This window comes from Oncorhynchus tshawytscha, linkage group LG32, assembly GCF_018296145.1.
Source record: "Oncorhynchus tshawytscha isolate Ot180627B linkage group LG32, Otsh_v2.0, whole genome shotgun sequence".
Classification (NCBI taxonomy): domain Eukaryota; kingdom Metazoa; phylum Chordata; class Actinopteri; order Salmoniformes; family Salmonidae; genus Oncorhynchus; species Oncorhynchus tshawytscha.
In genome coordinates, this window is record NC_056460.1 from 9,528,688 (window position 1) to 9,554,999 (window position 26,312).

At 44.7% G+C, this 26,312-nt stretch overlaps 1 protein-coding gene across 1 annotated transcript in view; it reads left to right on the forward strand.

The window, feature by feature from the left end:
• Nucleotides 1-26,312, forward strand: part of LOC112230310 (regulatory-associated protein of mTOR) — a 242,324-nt gene that overhangs the window by 40,988 nt on the left and 175,024 nt on the right.

Here is a 26,312-nt window from a genome sequence, read left to right on the forward strand (position 1 = left end):
TGCCCCAGTCTGAGGTCCTGAGCCCTCCGGAGCAGGTTTTCATCAAGGATCACAGTGTACTTTGCTCTGTTCATCTTTCCCTCGATCCTGACTAGTCTCCCAGTCCCTGCCGCTGAAAAACATCCCCACAGCATGATGCTGACACCACCATGCTTCACCGTAGGGATGGTGCCAGGTTTCCTCCATTCAGACCAAAGAGTTCAATCTTGGTTTCTTCAGACAAGACAATCTTGTTTCTCATGGTCTGAGATTCTTTAGGTGCCTTTTGGCAAACTCCAAGTGGGCTGTTGTGCCTTTTTACTAAGGTGGCTTCTGTCTGGCCACTACCATAAAGGCCTGATTGTTGGAGTGCTGCCCAAATGGTTGTCCTTCTGGAAGGTTCTCCCATCTCCACAGAGGAACCCTGAAGCTCTGTCAGTGACCATCGGGTTCTTGGTCACCTCCCTGACCATGGACCTTCTCCCCCAGGCGGCCAGCTCTAGGAAGAGGTTCTAAAGTTGATCCCTTTAAGAATGATGGAGGCCACTGTGTTCTTGGGGACCTAAAATGCTGCAGAAATGTTTTGCTACCCTTCCCCAGATCTGTGCCTCGACACTATTGTCTCGTCGCTCTATGGGCAAATCCTTTGACCTCATGGGTTGGATTTTGCTCTGATGTGCACTGTCAACTGTAGGACCTTATATAGACAGGTGTGTGCCTTTCCAAATCATGTTCAATCAATTGAATTTACCACATGAAGTTGTAGAAACCTCTCAAGGCTGATAGATGGAAACAGGATGCACCTTACCTCAATTTCGAGTCTCAACTCCTAAACTTGGGATAGGGTTGATTATCAGGTATCCTATTGAAATATGGAGTGTTGAGGGTTAGAGGGTCTACACCAGAAGTTATTGGTTATCTGTATGAGGAAGGTATATAGTGTGTACAATTAGGCTTGGAATGTGCTGAATGCAGGGAAATGGATCACATGTACAGTTGTGGCCAAAAGTTTTGAATGACACATTCATTTACACAGTTTGCTGCCTCAGTGTCTTTAGATATTTTTGTCAGATGTTACTATGGAATACTGAAGTATAATTACAAGCATTTCATAAGTGTCAAAGGCTTTTATTGACAATTACATGAAGTTGATGCAAAGAGTCAATATTTGCAGTGTTGCCCCTTATTTTTCAAGACCTCTGCAATCCACCCTAGCATGCTGTCAATTAACTTCTGGGCCACATCCTGACTGATGGCAGCCCATTCTTGCACAATCAATGCTTGGAGTTTGTCAGAATTTATAGGTTTTTGTTTGTCCGCCCGCCTCTTGAAGATTGACCACAAGTTCTCAATGGGATTAAGGTCTGGGGAGTTTCCTGGCCATGGACCCAAAATATCGACGTTTTGTTCCCCGAGCCACTTGGTTATCACTTTTGCCTTATGGCAAGGTGCTCCATCATGCTGGAAAAGGCATTGTTCGTCACCAAACTGTTCCTGGATGATTGGGCGAAGTTGCTCTCGGAGGATGTGTTGTTACCATTCTGTATTCATGGCTGTGTTCATAGGCAAAATTGTGAGTGAGCCCACTCCCTTGGCTGAGAAGCAACCTCACACATGAATGGTCTCAGGATGCTTTACTGTTGGCATGACACAGGACTGATGGCAGCGCTTACCTTGTCTTCTCTGGACAAGCTTTTTTCCGGACGCCCCAAACAATCGGAAAGGTGCTTCATCAGAGAAAATGACTTTACCCCAGTCCTCAGCAGCCCAATCCCTGCACCTTTTGCAGAATATCAGTCTGTCCCTGATGTTTTTCCTGGAGATAAGTGGCTTCTTTGGTGCCCTTCTTGACACCAGGCCATCCTCCAAAAGTCTTCGCCTCACTGTGCGTGCAGATGCACTCACACCTGCCTGCTGCCATTCCTGAGCAAGCTGTGTACTGGTGGTGCCCCGATCCCACAGCTGAATCAACTTTAGGAGACGGTCCTGGCGCTTGCTGGACTTTCTTGGGCGCCCTGAAGCCTTCTTCACAACAATTGAACCGCTCTCCTGATTTAGGTGCAACCTTACTGTCACCAATATCCTTGCCCTTTTTGTGCAAAGCAATGATGACATGTGTTTCCTTGCAGTCAGCCATGTTTGACAGAGGAAGAACAATGATTCCAAGCACCACCCTCCTGTTATTCAAACTCAATCAGCATGACAGAGTGATCTCCAGCCTTGTCCTCGTCAACACTCACACCTGTGTTAACGAGAGAATCACTGACATGATGTCAGCTGGTCCTTTTGTGGCAGGGCTGAAATGTAGTGGAAATGTTTTTTTGGGGATTCAGTTAATTTGCATGGCAAAGAGGGACTTTGCAATTAATTGCAATTCATCTGATCACTCTTCATAACATTCTGGAGTATATGCAAATTGCCATCATACAAACTGAGGCAGCAGACATTGTGAAAATGTATATTTGTGTCATTCTCAACTTTCGGCCATGACTATACAATGTAAAGAAATGAGAGGCCTCGTCATTCAGTAGCTTGACTGTAAAGCATCAATAACAATGTCCCTCGGAGGATGAAGTAATTACTTTAGGTTTGTGTTTATTTTTCTTGCCCGTCAATGGTTCAGTAGGACGACATTAGCGTCTGTTAGCGCCATGATCCTCAGCAATACAAATACAATACAAACAATGTAGCGATTAGCGCTCCCGGACACCCCGACATCGGCGGGAGACTTACAGCTATTGAAACAACTCCAGAACGTGTGTGTGTGTAGCTATTCAAACAGCTCCACGTAATTAATAAGTGAGTCATGTGCACACACACACGTTCCTGTGTTTACCATGTGCTGCTGGCGCCGTCGCAGCATCCACCTCAAGGACATCCGATGAGGAGCTGTCACAGAGCCACCACCTCAAGGACATCCGATGAGGAGCTGTCACAGAGCCACCACCTCAAGGACATCCGATGAGGAGCTGTCACAGAGCCACCACCTCAAGGACATCCGATGAGGAGCTGTCACAGAGCCACCACCTCAAGGACATCCGATGAGGAGCTGTCACAGAGCCTTCTCGATGGAGAGAGCTGAGAATGTAATCCAAAGGCGGATAAACTCATTCTCGTAGGGATAAACTCGTCTTTGTGTAAACAAACATTGGTTTTCTGAGAAGAGAAGACAAGGGCTTTTGTAGTCTTCAGGCACAGTGAATAGGCTGATGGGGACACGAAAGTGTTTGAGTTTGACTCATGATGCTGTAGACTAGTGTATGGGGAAGATGTAAAGGCCTTTACAGAAAGGCATTGCGTTTGTTTGTGCAGACGTGTTCGATTATGTTTTGTAACTGATGCTGTGAAATGTTTTGTGCGATTCATGATGGCATCGGTGTCGAAGAAAGGAATCGTGACTCTGTGGAGACATTCTGCAACGCTTTCAACTGAGCTGAGAAACACGCCATTTGTTTTTGAACAGGTGCGATTTGACTTGAGATGAGGACCTTGAGTTGAATGTCACACATTAGTATTATCGGCAACTTCTTGCTCACGTCAGGTAAGGGTAGCATCAAAGTACAGATCCAGGATAAGCCTGCCCTACTCAAATTCTGAGAATTCTTAGAATCTAGGTGCTCCACCCATAATTTCTCCCTTATGTGGAAGCTAAGTGAATTGCAACAGCACTAGGCTGTATTCAAAACAAATCTCCCCCTCCCCTGTATCCCATTTCCCTGTAACATGAGAGACTAAGGCTTGAACCTTTTACTTTCGGTTTTGGTCCACCAGCTTGAATTTTAACAACCAGGATATGACAGTGATTTCTACGTTGGCCACTTGACCTGATTTCCACTAGATAACACAGGCACAAATTCGAAACAGCTTTCCCATTTTGACAAAAAGAGTCCGCTCCGGCGGGAGAAATCTATAGGCGAATATCAGATCATTACAACTTTGGCAGGCAAGTAATACTGTGAAATACTATCATTCCACTATTACTGGAGATATATTACAGACATTTCCTGAAAATAACATGCAAAAATTCTTACTCCATTGTGGAGCGCTTTAACCAAAACAGACCTTGGATCAGTGCTTGCATTCTCAGAACTGCATGTACTGAGATGAGGCTGGTTTAGAAGTAGTGTCCACAGACTTACCATAAGTGTAGTGAGGGCCAGACTTAGAACAGCTCAGAAAAAGCATGTTTGTCACTGCTCACAGCTCAGTGTAGAACATACTACAGAAGTCAGGGAAAGGTAATCTATTTGGTTGTAGTGGTTAAGTGGGTCAGATGCCTACAAGCCCTTACATGTTACTCAGTCACGGGTCAAGAGCTTAACACACAAGTACAACTAACGCGTATTGACACACAAACACAGGCACACACGCTGAACACGGATAGGAAGAGAAGATGGACACGTGAAAATTAGAACCAATAGCTAAGTAAAACATGCATGTGGGAATCCAAACAAGTGTTTTTGAGGAAAAAGGATTATGGAAATGTTATGATTCCAGTAAGTAAATGTCGCTCAAATCCAAAAACGAGAGCACAACTAGCTCGGAGGGTATCAGATGGCACGATGGTAAAATCCTCATTAGTGTAGCAGGGGTGGTAATTCTGGTAAACATGACAACAGCTTTCCAAACACCACGTAGTCTAATGCACAAACACTCAATAGAAAGCCCCGCCGCACACCAAATTGATCCTTGTTTTTAGATCACACAGAAATCCCATGTATTACTAATGCCCAATACAGACACTCAGGATGCATGCTTCCATACGGTGTGTAGTGAACACAGCAGCTATGAGCCACACGAGCAAATGTCATTTTAAGTAAGAGCTCTATTCTGGTGGCTGGAGCTGCATACAAATGGGAGGCAGTGGGAGAGGGAAGATAGACGGCCAAGACGAATAGGGGGCAAGTGGGAATCAAGAGGCAGTTCGAGTGAATCGGTAGTGTGGGACTAGCACATTGGGGAGGCTAGGAATTGGATGCTTGAAAGATGAACATGACACAATTCATAGTTGTAGCCCAACTCTAAGCAGACAGACAGGCTAGATGGTAGGCCCAGAGTAGGATGCTACAGAGAATCAGGAGAACAAGCCAAGTAAATGGGTAGAGTGGGCCAGACATAGTTAGACATTGAGAATAGTGGAGGGTGCTGAAAAGTTGAGACTACCCAATTGTTAGTACTATCTGTAGGCAAATGCTAACAGGCAACTCTATGCATAAAGTAGCAACACATTCATGCCATGTCCAGGCTCCAGCTAAAGTCCAAGACAGAGTTCACGCGAGGGCTGAGGGTCTAGGGTTTTGTGGGTGCCGAGAGGAATGGAGAGGCTGAAGCCAGATAGAGGGGGAGGCGAGGGGGCAGCAGAGAGAGAGAGAGAGGCTTGGAAACGAGAGGCCTTGAGACTTGGAGAGTGATGGTGAACAGTGGAGGACTTTGGCCTTTCTACAGCTTCTGTGTCTGAGCTCTTCAGTCTGAATGGGATGTAAAAAGGCCAAACGGGACACTGCTAGTTTTAGCTGTCATCCGTCGAACGCATGTGACTCACACTAACTTGCATAAACGTACATAAATAATTAGCCTACACTTCAAAAGGTGATCTAAGTGCATTGACGTCAGCAAACATGCTGATACGTGGGAGGTGCCAGAAATTGTAACCAAACTTTAAAGACTTAATTACATAAAGAATGGCTAAATTACAGTCAAGTTTGACAGATATAATGATAAATAACAATAAATATAAATAAATAGATAAATAATAATGTTAAGGCTTGATTCTGTCAACATACTAGTTCAGGTCAAATGGCCAGTGGCTGTTGTGCACCGCACATCACCACCAATCTGAGGAACCAAATCTCAAACAACTTAATTGTTTGAAACTTGGATGTTTTACTTCATATTATAAGGCAGGCCAGGCCTTACCTTGCTTGAAATTAGCAAAGACAAAATCTGACCGTAGAAACGTTGAATTATTTTAGAAACACTTCCTCATATGCCATTAAAAGCAGCATTTATCTAGTGTTCTCTTGGTTTTCAAATCAGTTGCTCATTAGAACAGTTTCGTCTTGCCGCGTGTGCATTGCTGCGAGTATAATGTGAAGAAATAATAGTTTATTAACATTTTAAGCTAAACGTTCTGATCTGTTCCATCAGCCTCGTTGTGTTTTACCATTTTCTGATAAAACCGTGGGTGTTCGGTGCATTCGGGAAGGATTCAGACCCCTTCCATTTTCCCAAGTTTTGATACATTACAGATCTTATTCTAAAGTGGATTCAATTAAATGGTTTCCCCTCATCAATCTACACACAGTAGCCCATAATGACAAAGTGAAAACAGCTTTTTATAAATTCTTGCAAATGTATTACACATAATAAAACAAATTCCCCATTTACATAATATTCAGACCCTTTTGATAGGTTCTAATTCTGAGTATAATACTCCACGGACACTATGAAAGCTTAACCATGTTTATTCTTCCCAGAGGATCAATTCAGCTGCATTAAATACATTTTCACACACACACTGATATTTAACCCTAACTCTTAGGTTGAGTCTCCTCCTACACATCTGAACAGCCAATGCATCTCTGTTGCTAGACAGAACCTCAGTGATATCTGTTCTTCCTCACTTCATCTGACCTGACTTCTACCCCAAAGTGCTCACTCCTCTTATCAATGCCTGCTACAGTCATGGCCAAAGGTTTTGAGAATGACACAAATCTACATTTTCTGCTGTCTGCTGCCTCAGTTTGTATGATGGCAATTTGCATATACTCCAGAATGTTATGAAGAGTGATCAGATGAATTGCAAAGTCCCTCTTTGTCATGCAAATGAACTGAACCCCCCAAAACATTTCCAATGCATTTTAGCCCTGCCACTAAAGGAGCAGCTGACATCATGTCAGAGATTCTCTTGTTAACACAGGTGTGAGCGTTGACGAGGACAAGGCTGGAGATCACTCTGTCATGCTGATTGAGTTCAAATAAGACTGGAAGCTTCAAAAGGAGGTTAGGAATCATTGTTATTCCTCTGTCAACCATGGTTAACTGCATGGAAACACGTGTCATCATCAATGCTTTGCACAAAAAGGGCTTCACAGGCTGCCAGTAAGATTGCACCTAAATCAATCCTTTATCGGATCATCAAGAACTTCAAGGAGAGCGGTTCAATTGTTGTGAAGAAGGCTTCAGGGCGCCCAAGAAAGTCCAGCAAGCGCCAGGATCGTCTCCTAAAATTGATTCAGCTGTGGGATCGGGGCACCACCAGTACAGAGCTTGCTCAGGAATGGCAGCAGGCAGGTGTGAGTGCATCTTCACGCACAGTGAGGCGAAGACTTTTGGAGGATGGCCTGGTGTCAAGAAGGGCACCAAAGAAGCCACTTCTCTCCAGGAAAAACATCAGGGACAGACTGATATTCTGCAAAAGGTACAGGGATTGGACTGCTGAGGACTGGGATAAAGTCATTTTCTCTGATGAATCACCTTTCTGATTGTTTGGGGCATCTGGAAAAAAGCTTGTCCGGAGAAGACAAGGTAAGCGCTACCATCAGTCCTGTGTCATGCCAACAGTAAAGCATCCTGAGACCATTCATGTGTGGGGTTGCTTCTCAGCCGAGGGAGTGGGCTCACTCACAATTTTGCCTATGAACACAGGCATGAATAAAGAATGGTATCAACACATCCTCCGAGAGCAACTTCTCCCAACCAACCAGGAACAGTTTGGTGACGAACAATGCCTTTTCCAGCATGATGGAGCACCTTGCCTTAAGGCAAAAGTGATAACCAAGTGGCTCGGGGAACAAAACATCGATATTTTGGGTCCATGGCCAGGAAACTCCCCAGACATTAATCCCATTGAGAACTTGGGGTCAATCCTCAAGAGGCGGGCGGACAAACAAAAACCTACAAACTCCAAGCATTGATTATGCAAGAATGGCCGCCATCAGTCAGGATGTGACCCAGAAGTTAATTGACAGCATGCCAGGGTGGATTGCAGAGGTCTTGATAAAGGGTCAACACTGCAAATATTGACTCTTTGCATCAACTTCATGTAATTGTCAATAAATGCCTTTGACACTTATGAAATGCTTGTAATTATACTTCAGTATTCCATAGTAACATCTGACAAAAATATCTAAAGACACTGAGGCAGCAAACATTGTGTAAATTAATATCTGTGTAATTCTGAAAACTTTTGGCCACGACTGTACTAAGCAACTTTCAATATCCCACATTACCCCCGTCTGTAACGTCATGATGTCCATTCAGTATTCAAGAAGGATCAAGTCAAATGTAGTGCTGTTTTGAAGGGTGATTGAATTGAGGCGCACAGCTAAGCTGCTTTACAGTCCAGCTGCAGTACTGCTGAATGACGAGGCTTCTGTTTACATTGTACTAAGCAATCTTCTCTATCCATTTTCCAGTCAGTTTCGTCATAAGATGTAGGCTCTCACAATTCCCGAAGAGTTTGGTCTGAGGATTTTTCTGTTGCGCCCAGAACAGCTCAGTCCAGGCTTCATCGTTGGCGATCTACAAAGTTGCACGTGTACCGTAACATAAAGGGTTACGTGTGAGCCAAGTTGTTGTACAATTTGGTCTTAGTTTGTGTTGCTGTCGATTTCTAGAGGCATGTATTCTTCCCTCCCAGATGTTGCCATCTTTATTACTGTAAAATAATGCAGAACCTTGGTTTAGGTCTCGGATCAATGCACTTGTTCTTTATTGTTAGATGTACTAATAATGTAGAGAATATAAGTCTATTCACTTGTCTTTTGTCAGGGAACACCGAGCTTCTAGAATGCCTGGTTTTTCAGACGGGCTCCCAGTGCATATTAAGTGTCATATTCCATTTATCCAGTGACCTCATCTAAATATCCATCTACATTCTCCTGCTCTGGCTTGTCAAGGTAAAGTGAAGAGCATGAAGCATACGCGTGTCTTGGTATACTTCCGCACGACTACTCAATCAGCAGTCTCAATCAGACACATACACTTTGTCATTTGCGCGCATACACACATTCTTTCTTCACACACATTTTCCATCCACACGTCTGTCACTCAACCAGCTCCTTCCTCCATTTGGTGCTTTGGTTGCTTTTGAACCTGGGGACCTTGGCTTTTCTGCTCTCCCCCAATTTGCGACTGTGGGGACTTCAGTTCTAAGGGATCCCTAGTGTGTGTGTGTCCATCCCCTAGCTAATGGTGTCCTGTCTGAAGGGTCCGGCAAGTGGATGCCTGAATAAGCCACTTTCTCACAGGGCTTGTACTAAGAGTTGCACTTGGCTGCCTTTACTTCTTCTGTCCTCTTTCTTCCAAAGTGCCAGAAAGATACTGGTTTTATGTGCCGAGACAATTCAGTTACAGCTCATTGCCATAAGATGACATTGCAACTGCCAGTTTGACAGATTTCTTGGAAATGAATGTTGAAGAGTACAAAAAGCTCCCGTCTTGAATAGGATTTTTAGGCTGATGAAATGGCTTTTATTGCTTCATGTAGCCGACGCTCTTATCCAGGGCTACTGACGGCAGAAATTAGGTTGAATATAAGTGCCTTGCTCAAGGGCACATCGACATACTTTTTACCTAGTCGCCTCAGGGATTCGAACCAGCGACCGGTTTCTGGCCCAGTGTTCTTCACCGCTAAGCTACCTGCCACCCAGTCTTGTCCTTGCCATTCTCTTTGCCACTGACAAGTGTATCGAGTCATTGAGATCTGTGGGCATTTTTCAATATGCAATCCAACCGTGCTCCACACACTCATGTTCCCAGTGCATCCCCCCGAGGATGTTCTCTGAGTACGTTCTTGTGAGGACGAGAGGGTGGAGCGCACAAACATTTGAGAAGCACTTGCACTTCCATTACTGTGTTACCTCACCCTACACCTCCCAATTCACTGAACCTAATTCCAACCAGGACGGACAGTGGCAACAATGGAGACCAAACAAGATATACACACGGCAAACGTTTTACTTCATAACTATCAGCTAGATACCGGTATGTGAATTGTAATAATGTAGCTAACCAGAAAATGACCTAAAACTACTGTTAGCTAGCGAAAAAGTAGTAGCTAGCCAGTTAACACTATTGACTTAATATGGGCTTGTGATCTACGCGTGCGACAGTGGGTATTGTAGGCAGGTAAACATGCCAAAATTGACACCGCATGTATTTATAAACCTATCAAGTTCAAGTATTGTATTCCGGCAACATTTTGATGTGAATAGGCACAATGGAAAAATTGATGTACATTTTTTTATCACTTGCCACTTTAAACAATGCCTCTTAATATAATGTTTACAGACCCTACATTAATCATCTCATATGTATATACTGTACTCTATATCATCTACTGCATCTTTATGTAATACATGTATCACTAGCCACTTTAAATTATGTCACTTTGTTTACATACCCTACATTACTCTTCTCATATGTATATACTGTACTCGATACCATCTACTGCATCTTGCCTATGCCGTTCTGTACCATCACTAATTCATATATCTTTATGTACATATTCTTCATCCCTTTACACTTGTGTGTGTGTGTGTATAAGGTAGTTGTTGTGAAATTGTTAGGTTAGATTACTCGTTGGTTATTACTGCATTGTCGGAACTAGAAGCACAAGCATTTCGCTACACTCGCATTAACATCTGCTAACCATGTGTATGTGACAAATAACATTTGATTTGATTTTGAATATTTAATTCCGAAGTATGTTTTCTCTCGCTTCAGTGAAAATAATGGGCGCCATTGATTATATATTTTTTTAATGGCGGTTTTATATTTCTGCTCATTCGAGTACGCATTAGAGAAGTGCTTTCCGTGCTCCGTTTCGCAAACTTCGACTTGGACTCAAACCCCGACCCTCCCGTGCTCCAATTTGCTTGCTCGCAGCATCGGTATTATGCATTTATTTTAGAAACACCCTGTGTGTTCGATTCAAAGGTGCATTTAAAACACCCTGTATTTGATCACACCGATGAGACTAATTCTATTGTCATGTAGGGATGTGAGCGTCTGGCCTTGTGTTAGAGCTGATATAAGGAGGTTCAGGTCTGGGCCTGCCTGCCTGTCCTCCTCAAAGCTGCTTACTTAGTTATCTACAGCATCCTTCCGTCTGCAGCGCATGCACCCTTCAGTGCAGCGTGTCTCTCCTTCTCACTGTCTATTATGCGGTGTGTTTGTGTGTGTGTGTGTGTGTATCCGTGTTTACACAATGAGGTTGCAGCGCGTCCTTCCATTCGCCACACACCCCTCAAGACTCACAGTTGATGTGCGTCGATAAGAGTGACAAAAGTAAAGAGACTCGAAACCCGCAGACCCAGTTCTCAGAATTGGTAGATTATCTTCAGATTCTGAAAACAGTGTGTCAGGCTTTCCCGCTCTACTTTTCTCACTCTTTTCACTGCCTTCCATGCTGTGAGCCGGTGACACAATTAGTAGTGGAGAGCGCTACACGGGATTATCCGCTTTTCACTGCTGCAGGGAATGGGACTGCAGCCTTACAGCTGATCATTTGAGCATTATCTTGCGCTCTCGAAATCCAAATCAGGGCTTTAATTTGTCAACGTGAAACCTGATTCCATCTGAGCCACAGTAAACCCTAGGTGGGGTAATAAAAGCAGAGTGTCTGTCCTGTGTGTAAAGGACTGAAGCCCTATGTACATTAAAAAATATATGAATGTAGCGATTTGACATGCAGGCGTGATGTGCTGGTATAGCTGACATTCACTGTTTTGTTCATGACTACATATCTAATCAGCACACACTCGCCACACTGTTTAGGATTCAGTCCGTCTCAAATCAAATCAACTTTTATTTGTCACATACACATGGTTAGCAGATGTTAATGCGAGTGTAGCGAAATGCTTGTGCTTCTAGTTCCGACAATGCAGTAATATCTAACGAGTAACACAAGTGTAAAGGAATGAAGAATATGTACATTAAAAAATATATGAATGAGTGATGGTATAGAACTGCATAGGCAAGATGCAGTAGATGGTATAGAGTACAGTATATACATATGAGATGAGTAATGTAGGGTATGTAAACATATACAAGTGGGATTGTTTAAAGTGGCTTGTGATACGTTACATCAAGATGGTAAGATGCAGTGGATGGTATAGAGTACAGTATATACATATGAGATGAGTAATGTAGGGTATGTAAACATATACAAGTGGGATTGTTTAAAGTGGCTTGTGATACGTTACATCAAGATGGTAAGATGCAGTGGATGGTATAGAGTACAGTATATACATGTCTCCTCAAACTGTAATGTTTCTGTCCACTGGCCAGACAGATGTTGCCTGCCACTGAAGGCTTCGGTGGCCGTCGTACACAGGGCAATATGTGGGAGCGTGGCGGAGGTGTGTGTGGCTGACCATAATCTCCTGTCACTGATGGCTTCGGTGGCCACGTGAGAGTAAAGGAGATTGCGTGCGTGCAAGCCGAGGTGGGCTCAGGACACTGACTGGTGCGTGGCAGGGCTAGCCCTGGACACTGAATCAGTAGGCAGGACAGAGCAAGGGGCAGCAGGGTGTAGAGAAATTAAAGGAGAGAAACGGGGAAGAGGAGGAGGAGAAGAAGAGGTACGCATTTTCTGTACTGGCTGTCTGGACATAACTTTGTTTGAGCTGAGCTTCCAAATCTCTTTTTGTGGTAGTGCACTCGATCATTTTCAACCTTTTCTTGGACTCCCTAGTTTGTCATATTAATTGAACTTGATCTTTAGTCTTCTCACACTACTCTATTCTCTGTGAAGTTTCCCTTTTAGTTAATCAGTAGAGATTTAAATAGAGAAAAGGAATGGATAGAGGAAGGTAGAAGGGGGGTGTATGTAAGAACGAGAAAAGAGGAAAGTCTGCTAAATAAAATCAGTTCCGCGATCTGGTACCAGCCTCAGCGGGTGGTAATTGTCTTTGTGCAGATTGTAGAAGCATGGGGTGACTCTGGGTGAAATTGTGTGTGAGATCGTGTGGCTGTTCCCATCACCTCTTACCTGGCTGTGCCCACCTCTCCGTCCCACCAAACTGTTAGGTAGTGTGACAGAAACCATTGGGACGATTCTGATTCAGCCTCCGAAGGGGACTGACTACCCACCTAGCCAGCTGTGTGTCTTTACACGACAGCTACAATTAAAGCTCTGGCCAGGCAGACTGCCTCTGTACCTCTGTTACGATCTACTTCAACGACCTACTGTGCTGGCAGACGGGACGGGGAAGAGTGGGGGTAGAGGAGAGGTAATAAAGCCTTGTTCACACACGGGCAGTTTGAAGTGACTCAAATCCATATCTTTTTTTGTTGGCATATCTGACAGGTCTGATATTTTTCCTGTAGTTTGAGCACATAGAATCGGATATTTTCAAATCGGCTTTAAACCACCTCTATAGGTGGTTGTAAGTCAGATAGAAATCTGATTCCTAGCCATGTGACTTGTCTGAACGGTCAAATGAGAGTTATTTGTTACTTGGGATATCTTGTTGCTTGTGAGCTACTCTGTTGAAAATGGCAAAATTCTCGCTAACTCGCTTTTTAATTGGTTACAAAAGCATTGGTGAGTTTGCCTACAAGCTAAACAGCTAGTTCGGTTGTTGACTGTTGTGGCTAGCCAAAAATAACTCATTTGGATCATTCTTTGACGTGACTGGGAAACTTCCATGGCAGGCACTGTCACCTTAGCTAGCTACTCAACCTCTGAGTGATGGGAAGCACCACCACCAATCAGCCTACACCACTGCACAGACACCTGTCTTTACTTTCACAACTAGCGGTAGACGTGTCAGTCAGCAAATGACGGCTGTCTGAACACACAAATGCCATTTGGTCACTTGTAAATTGCTTTTTGGACAAAAGTGATTTGAGCCTGCAGTCTGAACAAAGCAGAAGGGTGAAAGAAAGGACAAGTGCAGGGAGACTGAGGAAGAGACGGAAAGAGAGCGGGCTGAAGGCGTCGAGCTTGTCTGTACTCTCCGCGTGTGTCCCGAATGCAAACCTATTCCCTGGGAAGTGCACTAGAAAGGGAACAGGCTCCCATTTGGAACACTACCCCTCTCTCTCTGAAGCTAGGTAGCCTAGTAGAGAGGAAGCTGTTCATCACAGCCACTCTGTGACTAAAGCCAGTCTAATGAAGACAGATCGCTACTGGAGCAGGATACATGAGTAGGTTATCTCTATGTTAAGCACCCGCATCGTTAGGAAGGCAACCTATGTACAGTACATGACAGTGATTCGAAACCATTTAAAGTGGTTGACACTGATACTCCATATGTAGTTGGACATTTTGGCCCTCTTTCTGGATGGTCCACTTTAGCCTTCTTCAACTCACTTCAGCCTACTTGGAGCCTTGACGTTATGTTAATCCATTCGTGATCATGATGTTGTGGTTCTCATTTTAATATACTGAACAAAAATGTAAATGCAACATGCAACAATTTCAAGCTTTTACAGTTCATATTAGGAAATGAGTCAATTAAAATTAATTAATGAGGCCGTAATCTATGGATTTCACATGACTGGGCAGGGGCGTAGTGGGGAGCCAGGCCCAGCCAATCAAAGATTTTTTTCCCAACAAAAGGCTTAATTACAGGCATAAATACGCCTGTTTCATCAGCTGTCCGAGTGGATGGTGTCAGATGATCCCGCAGGTGAAGCTGGTGGATGTGGAGGTCCTGGGCTGGCGTGGTTACACATGGTCTGCAGTTTTTAGTCTGGTTGGGCGTACTGCCAAATTCTCTAAAACGATGTTGGAGGTGGCTTATGGTAGAGAAATTAACATTCAATTCTCTGGCAACAGCTCTGGTGGACTTTCCTGCAGTCAGCATGCCAATTGCACGCTCCTTCAAAACGTATGTGACAAAACTGCACATTTTAGTGGCCATTTGTCCCCAGCACAAGGTGCACCTGTGTCATGATCATACTGTTTAATCAGCTTCGTGATATGCCATACCTGTCAGGTGGATGGATTCTCTTGGCAGAAGGAGTCCTTTGTTGCCAACATTTGAAAGAAATACGATTTTTGTGCATATGGAAAATTTAGGCCTCTTTTATTTCAGCTCATGAATGATGGGACCAATGCGTTACATGTTGCGTTTGATATTTTTGTTCAGTATAGGTTGGATCTTTAAGCGTTAGACTGAGTTGGTCCTTTTGGTCCTCCTCCTGGTTCACTTGAAGCCTACTTGAATGTTTTGACATTATATTTATCTATTATATTCATACAGTGTTTTCTGTTCTAAATGAATTGCTTCTCATTTAATTACGTAGGAAGTTAAGGTCAAGTGGTTTGCGACACATTTTTGTTTTTTGAAACCTGATCATCTCTAAAGGTTGAGCATACCTTTCCGTTTTCCATTACTGGTTTATTTCTTGGCCTGTCACCCAGTGCCGCTCTCCTCATCTTCCTCTTCTTTAATAGAGGGTTCATCTCTCCATCCCGTACCACCTGGACTGCATCTGCTTTCCTCTGGACTGCATCTGCTTTCCTCTGGACTGCATCTGCTTTCCTCACAGCTCCCGCTCTCCTCTCTTGCAAGCCCCGTCTCTTACACTCCCCACCCAGTTTCTCTCACCCTCTCCTGCCTTTTTACTTGCTTTCTGTCCATCCCGTCTCTTTTCTCTACAGGCATATTTTCCATGTAGTGTTGTATTTTTAATGTGTGTAGATGAAGAGTGAATGATGCAAAACCTTGCCCTGTATTGGCCCTATGGCTGAGGTCTGAGGCTTAGCCTAAGGGCCTCTGTTCCAGACACACAATCGCTCTGCCCCCCCAGACAGGGTGAATAATACTGCAGAACTGACACCATGTCCCAGGGAGGGAGGGAGGGAGGGAGGAGGCAGGTGGAGGAGAGGAAAAGGTACACAGAAGAGCGGTGGTAAAGCTGGTGAGATGTAGACGGGCAGAGGTGTTCCCGTCACGGTGTCTTTTACCGAGGGCCTAAAAACAGAACCACCGTGGTAATGTGTTGTAATTTGTAATGTGCTTGGGTCTGCCTGCTTACCGTCCCCATCACATGCCAAGAGCGTCTTACACTGTTATTTTAAGCGTCTTTTGGAACTTAAGTGTAATAATGCAGACTTCAGTTTCTCTGAATTCAATTTTAATATCTGTAAAGGGAATTAAATGTAATTTGCTGTTTAGTCTCATACAGAACTTTTGTCCTTGGTATCAATCTCAAGATATCTGTTCCATGTCTGTCTCTATATCAGCAGGGTAGATTCCACTTCTAGTAGATTAGGAGATTCAGACCATTTTTTAAATTCTTTCCTTTTCCTGGTTTTTCTGGAATGGGGCGGGAGGGCTGAAGAACTCTCTCTGCCGTTTACCAATGCAGCTAGCCTAAGGGATTTGGGGGTGGAAGTGTGTTTAGTGCAAGGGAGTAGGACTTGCAGTCATTAACACACACTTGGGTGTACACAGAGCTCACCTGAAAGACACACACACACACACACACTATTCACTAAGCAGTTTCTAAGCATTACAATTAGAGGCATCATTTAAGCCCCCCTGACCCAGTATTTCATATGGCCTTGCTACCGGCTATACTACACACCTAGGCGCTGAGTCTTACATTGAGACTGCAAAGTGCACTCACTCACTCACTCACTGACATGCACATACACAGACACGCACTATAACTACACTTCTGAAAACGCACACATTTCCAGTAAACACACTCACTGGGCTATAAAACATGTCGGGTATCTTCCCCTCATTTGAGAGGCTTTATTGATCAGGGCCTTTTATAATAACCCAGTGATCCCTGAAGAGCAGGAGGAGACATATTTATAACCTGATCAATGGACCCTAAATCAGATGGAAAGATCTGAAGTAGGCAGAAAGACACCTGACCTGGATACTGCTACAGGCTCACATAGCATACCCGTGTGTGTGTGTGTATTTTCTGGAAACCCAACCCAACTCCAAACCCCTTGGGATGTTGAGGGCCCATCATTTACCATAACCAGGGGGAGGAGTTCTACTACAAACATCCACGTTGTGACTGAAATCACCCGAGGTTTGTGTGTTTGCATACCTACAGGTATGCCCGGTAGACCCCTGCATTCCCCCTTGTTTACCCGACTGCCCCACATTCTAAATGTAACCCAGAAACACTCATCTCTCTTTATTCCCATAACCACATCCCACTTTTCTCCTCTCTCTTCCTGGTGTATCCGGACACAATTCCCACTTCAATCCCCCAGCACACACCGGAAGTCCCCAAGCCTTTCCCAGACTCCGTCTTTAGTAATGGACTCTGGCGTTGCTGCCACACCAATCCCTCATCAATCAATTCTGGCTGGAAATTGGAATCGGCGTTGATTTAGAGGAGAACGAGAGAAAAGTAGCGGATTGGGCAGCTGACAGCTGAGCCAGCAGGAGTAGAGCGCTACGCTGGACCTCTGTACTGAAGCTGTTCACTGGAGCTATGTACCAAAACTGTTCACTGGAGCTATGTACCAAAACTGTTCACTGGAGCTATGTACCAAAACTCTAGAATGGCGTCCTGGTCCAATTAGCTATGTTTAGACCGGAGCTGGCTATGGTAGAATGATGGGTTATTTGTCTCCTAGTGTCTGAGGTAGAGTTATGTGATGCCAAAGGGCTTAGCTGTCGCGTCATGGTCCTGAGGCGCTAGTTTTCTAGCATACAACGGCGAAGGAAGAGATATACGGCAGCGTCTAGCTGTATTTAGCCCAGTGGCCATGGTAGAGTTATGTGATGCTGGCCTACACGGCAAAACAGCCGCGTTATGGTGCCAAAGGGGCGAGCTGAGTAGTGTACGCTGCAAACAGAGTTATGTGGTGATTACATGGTGGCCCGTGGCCCCTGTGGCTGACACACACCACTGGGGATGGAGGTTTCCACAGCGCATTCTGCCACCACTACTACATCAGCTCCCGATCCTCCCAGTCTGTAAAAGCACAAGCAGCAAGCATTAAGTGGCGCTGCGATCTAAGGCTGCTTCGCTGTGCCACTAGAGATCCTGGTTCGAGTCCAGGCTCCTGTCGCAGCCGGGGCGGCGCACAATTGGACCAGCGCCGTCCGGGTTAGGGGAGGGTTTGGCCGGCAGGGATGTGCTTGTCCCATCGCGCTCTAGCGACTCCTGTGGCAGGCCGAACGCAGTGCACGCTGACACGGTCGCCCGGTGTGCGGTGTTTCCTCCAACACATTGGTGCGGCTGGCTTCCGGGTTAAGCGGGCATTGTGTCGAGAAGCAGTGCAGCTTGGTTGGGTTGTGTTTCGGAGGACGCACGGCTCTCGACCTTCGCCTCTCCCGAGTCCGTACGGGATACCAATTGGATACCACGAAATTGGGGAGAGAAAGAGGTAAAAGAATGACTGGTACTGTAGATGGATGGATGACTTATGAAAGTTAGGTTGTTGATTATAGACCTAATTAAGTTGGTTTCCTCTCTCCTCGCTTTTCTTAGACAATTAAGGCCAGGGCTGTTTGCTCGTCTCCTAACTGCCGGGAATATGCTGGTTAACTTTGCTATAATGCACATCGCAACATGGTCTAGTGTTCCACCATTGCTCTTACATAACACATCCATATACCATTTCAGTAGCCCGTGTCTTGGTGAGGGGCCGTGCCATTCCCACGGCCTCCACAATGGATCAGTCTGCTTAGACAGGCGCCAATCAGACTGGATGTCTTGTACACCACAATTATAAAACTGTTTTTTTTTCATGCTACTGCTCGGCTAAAGAAATCTCGGTCGACCACCAGCCTATTTACCAAACATGTAAATAGGCTAAATGGGGTCAGCCCTAGTGCAGTCGCACACGTGCACACATGGTCCACTAATATTAGACCAAAACAAGTTATCCCACACCCACCCACACAAACAACCAAAGAAATAATTTTTGGCCCGACACACTATACACATTTGAAAAATCTGCCCCCTCTACACATTGCAACTGACACAGATATGGACCCTCACAAATAGCCTGTGTCTGTTTTGTCTAGGGAGTTGGGGTCTATGTCTGAAATGCATTACAGGCTAAGCCCAGTGTTTGCTCACTAGATTGACTTGAGTTCAAAGGGCTGCATGGCATGTCTGTGGATCCTAGCGTCCTGTTACCTTTCCGTTTCCTCCGGAGTGGATGTGCGCACACACACACACACACACTGGACTGTGCAGCTGCAGAGCTTATTTTGAGTGTTGATTAACTGTGCTGTGTGTGTGCGCACATCAGCCCGAGTGTGCCAGCTAACCCCCAGTCTATTAAAGGAGAGTTGGCTACGTTGTACTGCAGCAGCAGAAGTATCAACACTGCCACTCTCTCACACTCAAATGTGTGTTGAGCCGTCAGTCTACATCAGTTACTGGTTTAGCTGTGGCCTATGGGGCCATTGTGGAGAGTCTCCTAGAATAGGAGCAGCACAGGAGCAGCACATGTTTGTTAAAGACACGAGGGGATTGATTTCTCCATTCTTCTCAATGAACAAGCTGATACAGAGCATAATGTCTTCTGGGGGGAGGAAGGTAATGATATCATATCACATATCAGCCATACACTGTTTAACCATTGAGGACTGAAGGGCAAAGACTTTATTTGATGTCACAGTAGCAATCTCTTAGCGACTATTGCTTAGATGTGGTTTCATGGTCATTTCCAAGATGGTTTGAATTTGGAGGAGTGGGAGGGGGGAGAGAGCATGTCTCACCCACTTCACATGGCCTCCCAGTCAATCAGGGACGATTACAACCTACAGGACGTCTGACAACAGGGGGGGGGGAGTGACGCCAGATCAACTCTGTCTACTTACCCATACTAACCAGGAAGGTACGTGTCCTCTGTGTCATCCTAAACCTGTTAGTACTCAATGCTGGTTCATGAATTGCTTGCTGTTTGGGGTTTTAGGCAGGGTTTCTGTACAGCACTTTGAGATATCAGCTGATGTACGAAGGGCTATATAAATAAATTTGATTTTGATTTGATGAACAGTTGTGAATTATTAGAAAAATATATATTCTTATACATCATAGCACAGTGGTTCCCAAACTACTTCACTCAGGCCCCCTTCCAGTATTGGGGAGCATCCCGCGATCCACGCCTATTTCAATGGGCACAAGTACTGTTCACAACACACTGTTCACACCAATATTGTTGGTGGAGAGAGAATTGTGCAGGTTTAAAGCTTATTTTCTTGCAGTTCTATTATACTTTGCTAAGTCTGTGTTACTGTGGTATTTGAGTGACTCAAACATTGCAACAATCTATGGGCTCACAAAAACCTTAGTAAATAACCTTATTAAACAACCAGCTGCCAAGGGCTGGTTGATCTGAACATTTCTTACAAGTTATAAATAGCTCTCTAAAGTGATGCAATGACTGATATGATGGGGAAAGCTGATTCCCTTAATACAATTAAAATGAAAAAGCAATTCTAGTCCCCCTCAAAAACTAAATGCATGCTATTCAATCGATCACTGCCCGCACCTGCTCGCCCGTCCAGCATCACTACTCTGGATGGCTTTGACTTAGAATACGTGGACAACTACAATACCTAGGTGTGTGGTTAGACCTTAAACTCTCCTTCCAGACTCACATTAAGCATCTCCAATCCAAAATTACATCAAGCATCAGCTTCCTATATCGAAACAAAGCATCCTTCACTCATGCTGCCAAACATATCCTCGTAAAACTGACCATCTTACCAATCCTCGACTTTGGCGATATCATCTATAAAATAGCCTCCAACACTCTACTCAACAAACTGGATGTAGTCTATCACAGTGCCATCCGTTTTGTCACCAACGCCCCATATACTACCCACCATTGCAACCTGTACGCTCTCGTTGGTTGGCCCTCGCTTCATACTCTTCGCCAAACCCACTGGCTCCAGGTTATCTACAAGTGTCTGCTAGGTAAAGCCCCACCTAATCTCAGCTCACTGATAACCATAGCAGCACCCACCCGTAGCACGCGCTGCAGCAGGTATTTTTCACTGGTCACCCTCAAAGCCAATTCCTCCTTTGGTCGTCTTTCCTTCCAGTTCTCTGCTGCCAATGACTGGAACGAACGGCAAAAATCACTGAAGCTGGAGACTCATATCTCCCTCACTAGCTTTAAGCACCAGCTGTCAGAGCAGCTCACAGATCACTGCACCTGCACATAGCCCATCTGAAAACAGCCCATCTATCTACCTACCTCATCCCCATACTGTATTTATTTATTTATCTTGCTCCTTTGCACCCCAGTATCTCTATTTGCACATTCATCTTCTGCACATCTACCATTCCAGTGTTTAATTGCTATATTGTAATTACTTCTCCACCATGGCCTATTTATTGCCTTAACTCCCTCATCTTACCTCATTTGCACTCACTGTATATAGACTTTTTGTTTTCTTTTGTTCTACTGTATTATTGACTATGTTTTGTTTATTCCATGTGTAACTGTGTTATTGTATGTGTCAAACTGCTTTGCTTTATCTTGGCCAGGTCGCAGTTGCAAAAAAGAACTTGTTCTCAACTAGCCGACCTGGTTAAATAAAGGTGAAATAAATCAAATAAATAAACATTTACTGCTCAGTCTGGATTAAAGATGGGAGAGCACAGAGGGAGAGCACAGAGGGAGAGCACAGAGGGAGAGCACAGAGGGAGAGCACAGAGGGAGAGCACAGAGGGAGAGCACAGAGGGAGAGCACAGAGGGAGAGCACAGAGGGAGAGCACAGAGGGAGAGCACAGAGGGAGAGCACAGAGGGAGAGCACAGAGGGAGAGCACAGAGGGAGAGCACAGAGGGAGAGCACAGAGGGAGAGCACAGAGGGAGAGCACAGAGGGAGAGCACAGAGGGAGAGCACAGAGGGAGAGCACAGAGGGAGAGCACAGAGGGAGAGCACAGAGGGAGAGCACAGAGGGAGAGCACAGAGGGAGAGCACAGAGGGAGAGCACAGAGGGAGAGCACAGAGGGAGAGCACAGAGGGAGAGCACAGAGGGAGAGCACAGAGGGAGAGCACAGAGGGAGAGCACAGAGGGAGAGCACAGAGGGAGAGCACAGAGGGAGAGCACAGAGGGAGAGCACAGAGGGAGAGCACAGAGGGAGAGCACAGAGGGAGAGCACAGAGGGAGAGCGAGCAAAAAGTTGTGCACATACTGTATCTGCACATATGATGCAATTTTGGGAGACCACTTTTGGCTCATGAGCACTACTTTCAGAACTACTGGCAAGAAAAGTATACAGAAGTACCGGAGAATCTTTTGCAAGGTGGTACGATTCCGCCATGACACTTGCATCATGCGACGCAATTTCACAGTCTGGCAAGGACAGTACCCTTCATAGAAATAGAGTGACTTTCATATGGTTACCTATCACCTTTACTGTGACTAGAATGTGTCTGTCTGTGAGACTGTGAGTGTCTATTAACAGGAGTAACAGAAGGGTCTCTTCAATCTCCTGAAGTGCGAATTGGAAGAATGCAAAGTAAAGGAGCCCCTGGCTGACTTCTTACCAACACACGTCATCACTGACAGATCTATGAAAGGGTGTGTGTGTGTCTTTGAACATGCGATGAAAGTGAACAGAAGTACAGGCTTGCTCGTGCGTGTGTGCACCATCAAACCATTGGCATCATTTCTCCTCAGCAGTATTGATCTGGGCAGCTGAAAGCAGGAAGATGATACAGTGCTTGAGAAATGACTGTCTCGATTTCTCTTACTCGCTCTCTCTTCCTCTCTCGCTTTCTCTCTGCCTTTTAGATTTGTGGTTCTCGTTCTCAGCCAAACAATCCAAGTATTTGTGCTGACATGTTAACAGCCCTTTCCATTGACAGGAAAAGGCACATCGCTCAACAGATTTCCGTTTATTGACAACAAGTGGGGGTGCCACAGCCCCTGCTCGTGTCAACTATACAAACTGTCTTCAGACATTGTCTATCCTTGCTTGTTCTTTGGTGCTTTTAGCTCAAGGTTGCTGTTGGACCTTGCAACAAATGTATCTGTAAAAAGTATTCAAGGCCAATTTGATTTTGCAACTTGTTTTATTTTGCATACATGCTTTTGGTCTTCAACTTCAGTCTGTTAGATTATCAGCTTTCAGTCTTTCTGGTAAAAAAAAAAACTATCTGACTGGTGACAAGCTTACAAATCTGCCTGTAGTAGTGTCTCCTCATTCTCAATCATCTTTCTCTGTCACGCATTTTTGTTACACAAGATTTATGCAAGGCTGGTAATACCATCCATCTTTTCCTTTGTAATCAGAGTGAGTTTAGTCTCTAATGTCCCTGTGGGCTTACCGTCCTGTACCCCTCAGTGTTGAGAATGGCTTTAGGAAAGGTTTAGTGTGTTAATGATGGGGCGTTTTTTTTCTCTTCTTCTTCACTCTGGTTCGGTCCCAAATGACACCCTATTCCGTATGCCGTGCACTACTTTGGAGCTCGCTCTGGTCAAAAGTAGTGCACCACAGAGGGAATAGGGTGCCATTTGGGACTTAAGCTTTTATTGTTATGGAGCAGATCAGAGATGAGAGGTTGGTTACGCTCTGTGCTTTTCCCTTGTTCTAGTACAGGGATTATCCCCAGTCCCACAGGTCCACCATCAGTGGAAAATGTTTCTGTGTGTGTGCCCGACTGCCTGTGTGTGTTCCTGTGTGCCCGTGTAGGCTAAGCCCATATATATATATATATATATATATGTGTGTGTGTGTGAGAGAGCGAGTATTTGAGTAGCTTACGGTATCAGTATGTCTGAGATTGTAAGAGTCTGTCTTTTCGTGTTCTTGGTTATCTGTGTCCTTCCCTGGTACCTGTTCCTTGAAGCAGACAGGGCAGGTTTCTGCTCGGCTCAGGCTGACGTGCGCCAGGCACCATATCTTTCCTGACATTGACAGAAACAACAGAACCACTTCATGCACCAATGGAGTCGGTTAGAGTTTTAGAAGGAGTGATGGATCAATACATGGAAAGCTCAATAGAGCCAACTAAACAGAGACAGACCGAGACTGGAAGGGCAGACACACCTCAAATTCCCAGCTCAGTGCCAATGGGACTGCTCAGACACTGCTGGGCATTGGGAGCTAGCTGCAGAGATGGAGGATAGAAGATAGATGGGAGGAGGACTTCCTGGGAGCATTGACTTACCTGCAAGGAGAGTCCCAGTGGGGTACCAGGGCTCCCCCTTCAGGTCAAGGTGGGGAACAGCAGTTGAGTGTATGATGGACACATACACAAATGAGCTTTCACTCTCACTTTCTTCCTTTCTCTCTTTCTCTCTTCTACTCTGCCCCTTCCTCTCCTTTTCTCTCCCTCCATCGAACACGCTCTCTTGAAGAAAGTTTAGTCAGCCTAAACTGATCAAGTTACCGTCCCATCTCTCCCCACTCACATCCGATTGTGAAATCCCAACTCTAACACAATTAGCAGCTGCTGATAACACTTGATCTCATAAGGACTAACATTGGATCGTTGAGAGCGTCTATCCGCCAGGCAGTGTTCAGACTGCGGTCCTATCTGATTGCATCAAACTCAATCAGCAACTTTTCCTTTCAAGGCGTGTTTGAAGCCAAATGGGGAAGACTGGATGATGTCTTTGAACCCAAATACATATTTGACTGTTTGGTTAGTTGCTAATTAGCTTGGTGTTTTTAATGATTGTGTGGGTTAAATGCTGAAGTCCTTGAATGGGAACTGGTTAAAACTAGGTTGAATGGGAACTGGTTAATACTAGGTTGAATGGGAACTGGTTAATACTAGGTTGAATGGGAACTGGTTAAAACTAGGTTGAATGGGAACTGGTTAATACTAGGTTGAATGGGAACTGGTTAATACTAGGTTGAATGGGAACTGGTTAAAACTAGGTTGAATGGGAACTGGTTAATACTAGGTTGAATGGGAACTGGTTAATACTAGGTTGAATGGGAACTGGTTAATACTAGGTGAATGGGAACTGGTTAATACTAGGGTGAATGGGAACTGGTGAATGGGAACTGGTTACTAGGTTGAATGGGAACTGGTTAATACTAGGGTGAATGGGAACTGGTTAATACTAGGTTGAATGGGAACTAGGGTGAATGGGAACTGGTTAATACTAGGTGAATGGGAACTGGTTAATACTAGGGTGAATGGTAACTGGTTAATACTAGGGTGAATGGGAACTGGTTAATACTAGGGTGAATGGGAACTGGTTAATACTAGGGTGAATGGGAACTGGTTAATACTAGGGTGAATGGGAACTGGTTAATACTAGGGTGAATGGGAACTGGTTAATACTAGGGTGAATGGGAACTGGTTAATACTAGGTTGAATGGGAACTGGTTAATACTAGGTTGAATGGGAACTGGTTAATACTAGGGTGAATGGGAACTGGTTAATACTAGGGTGAATGGGAACTGGTTAATACTAGGGTGAATGGGAACTGGTTAATACTAGGGTGAATGGGAACTGGTTAATACTAGGGTGAATGGGAACTGGTTAATACTAGGTGAATGGGAACTGGTTAATACTAGGTTGAATGGGAACTGGTTAATACTAGGTTAATGGGAACTGGTTAATACTAGGTTGAATGGGAACTGGTTAATACTAGGTTGAATGGGAACTGGTTAATACTAGGTTGAATGGGAACTGGTTAATACTAGGTTGAATGGGAACTGGTTAATACTAGGTTGAATGGGAACTGGTTAATACTAGGTTGAATGGGAACTGGTTAATACTAGGTGAATGGGAACTGGTTAATACTAGGTGAATGGGAACTGGTTAATACTAGGTTGAATGGGAACTGGTTAATACTAGGTTGAATGGGAACTGGTTAATACTAGGGTGAATGGGAACTGGTTAATACTAGGGTGAATGGGAACTGGTTAATACTAGGGTGAATGGGAACTGGTTAATACTAGGGTGAATGGGAACTGGTTAATACTAGGGTGAATGGGGATTCTGTTGGTGTAATATTGTGCGGTCATGAGAAGGGCCTGCCAAGAAAAACTTCCTAAAGGACTCTTGAGGTAAAAACGTAGTTGGAGCACAAAAAAATAAAAAATAAACATTGATTTCTTATTGCTCACTTCAATCTATTGTACAAGATACGGACAGGTGACTGACGTTTTGTGCGCGGTCTTGTTTGAGAGCGAGAGAGAACCTGTGTTTGACTGTTTGTTTCCCATGTGCCTACACCGTTCATATGTGTACGACGACGTGTACACACACACACACACACACACACACACACACACACACACACACACACACACACACACACAGCAGGCCATTGTCCCACTCTGCTCTTATTGCTAGTTGACCACGAGACCTGTTTCCCCTCATTTAAAAGCAGCAGGACCATTATTTAAATATGCCACTGAAGCCTATTACAGCAAACAAGATAGTCTCTTCTTT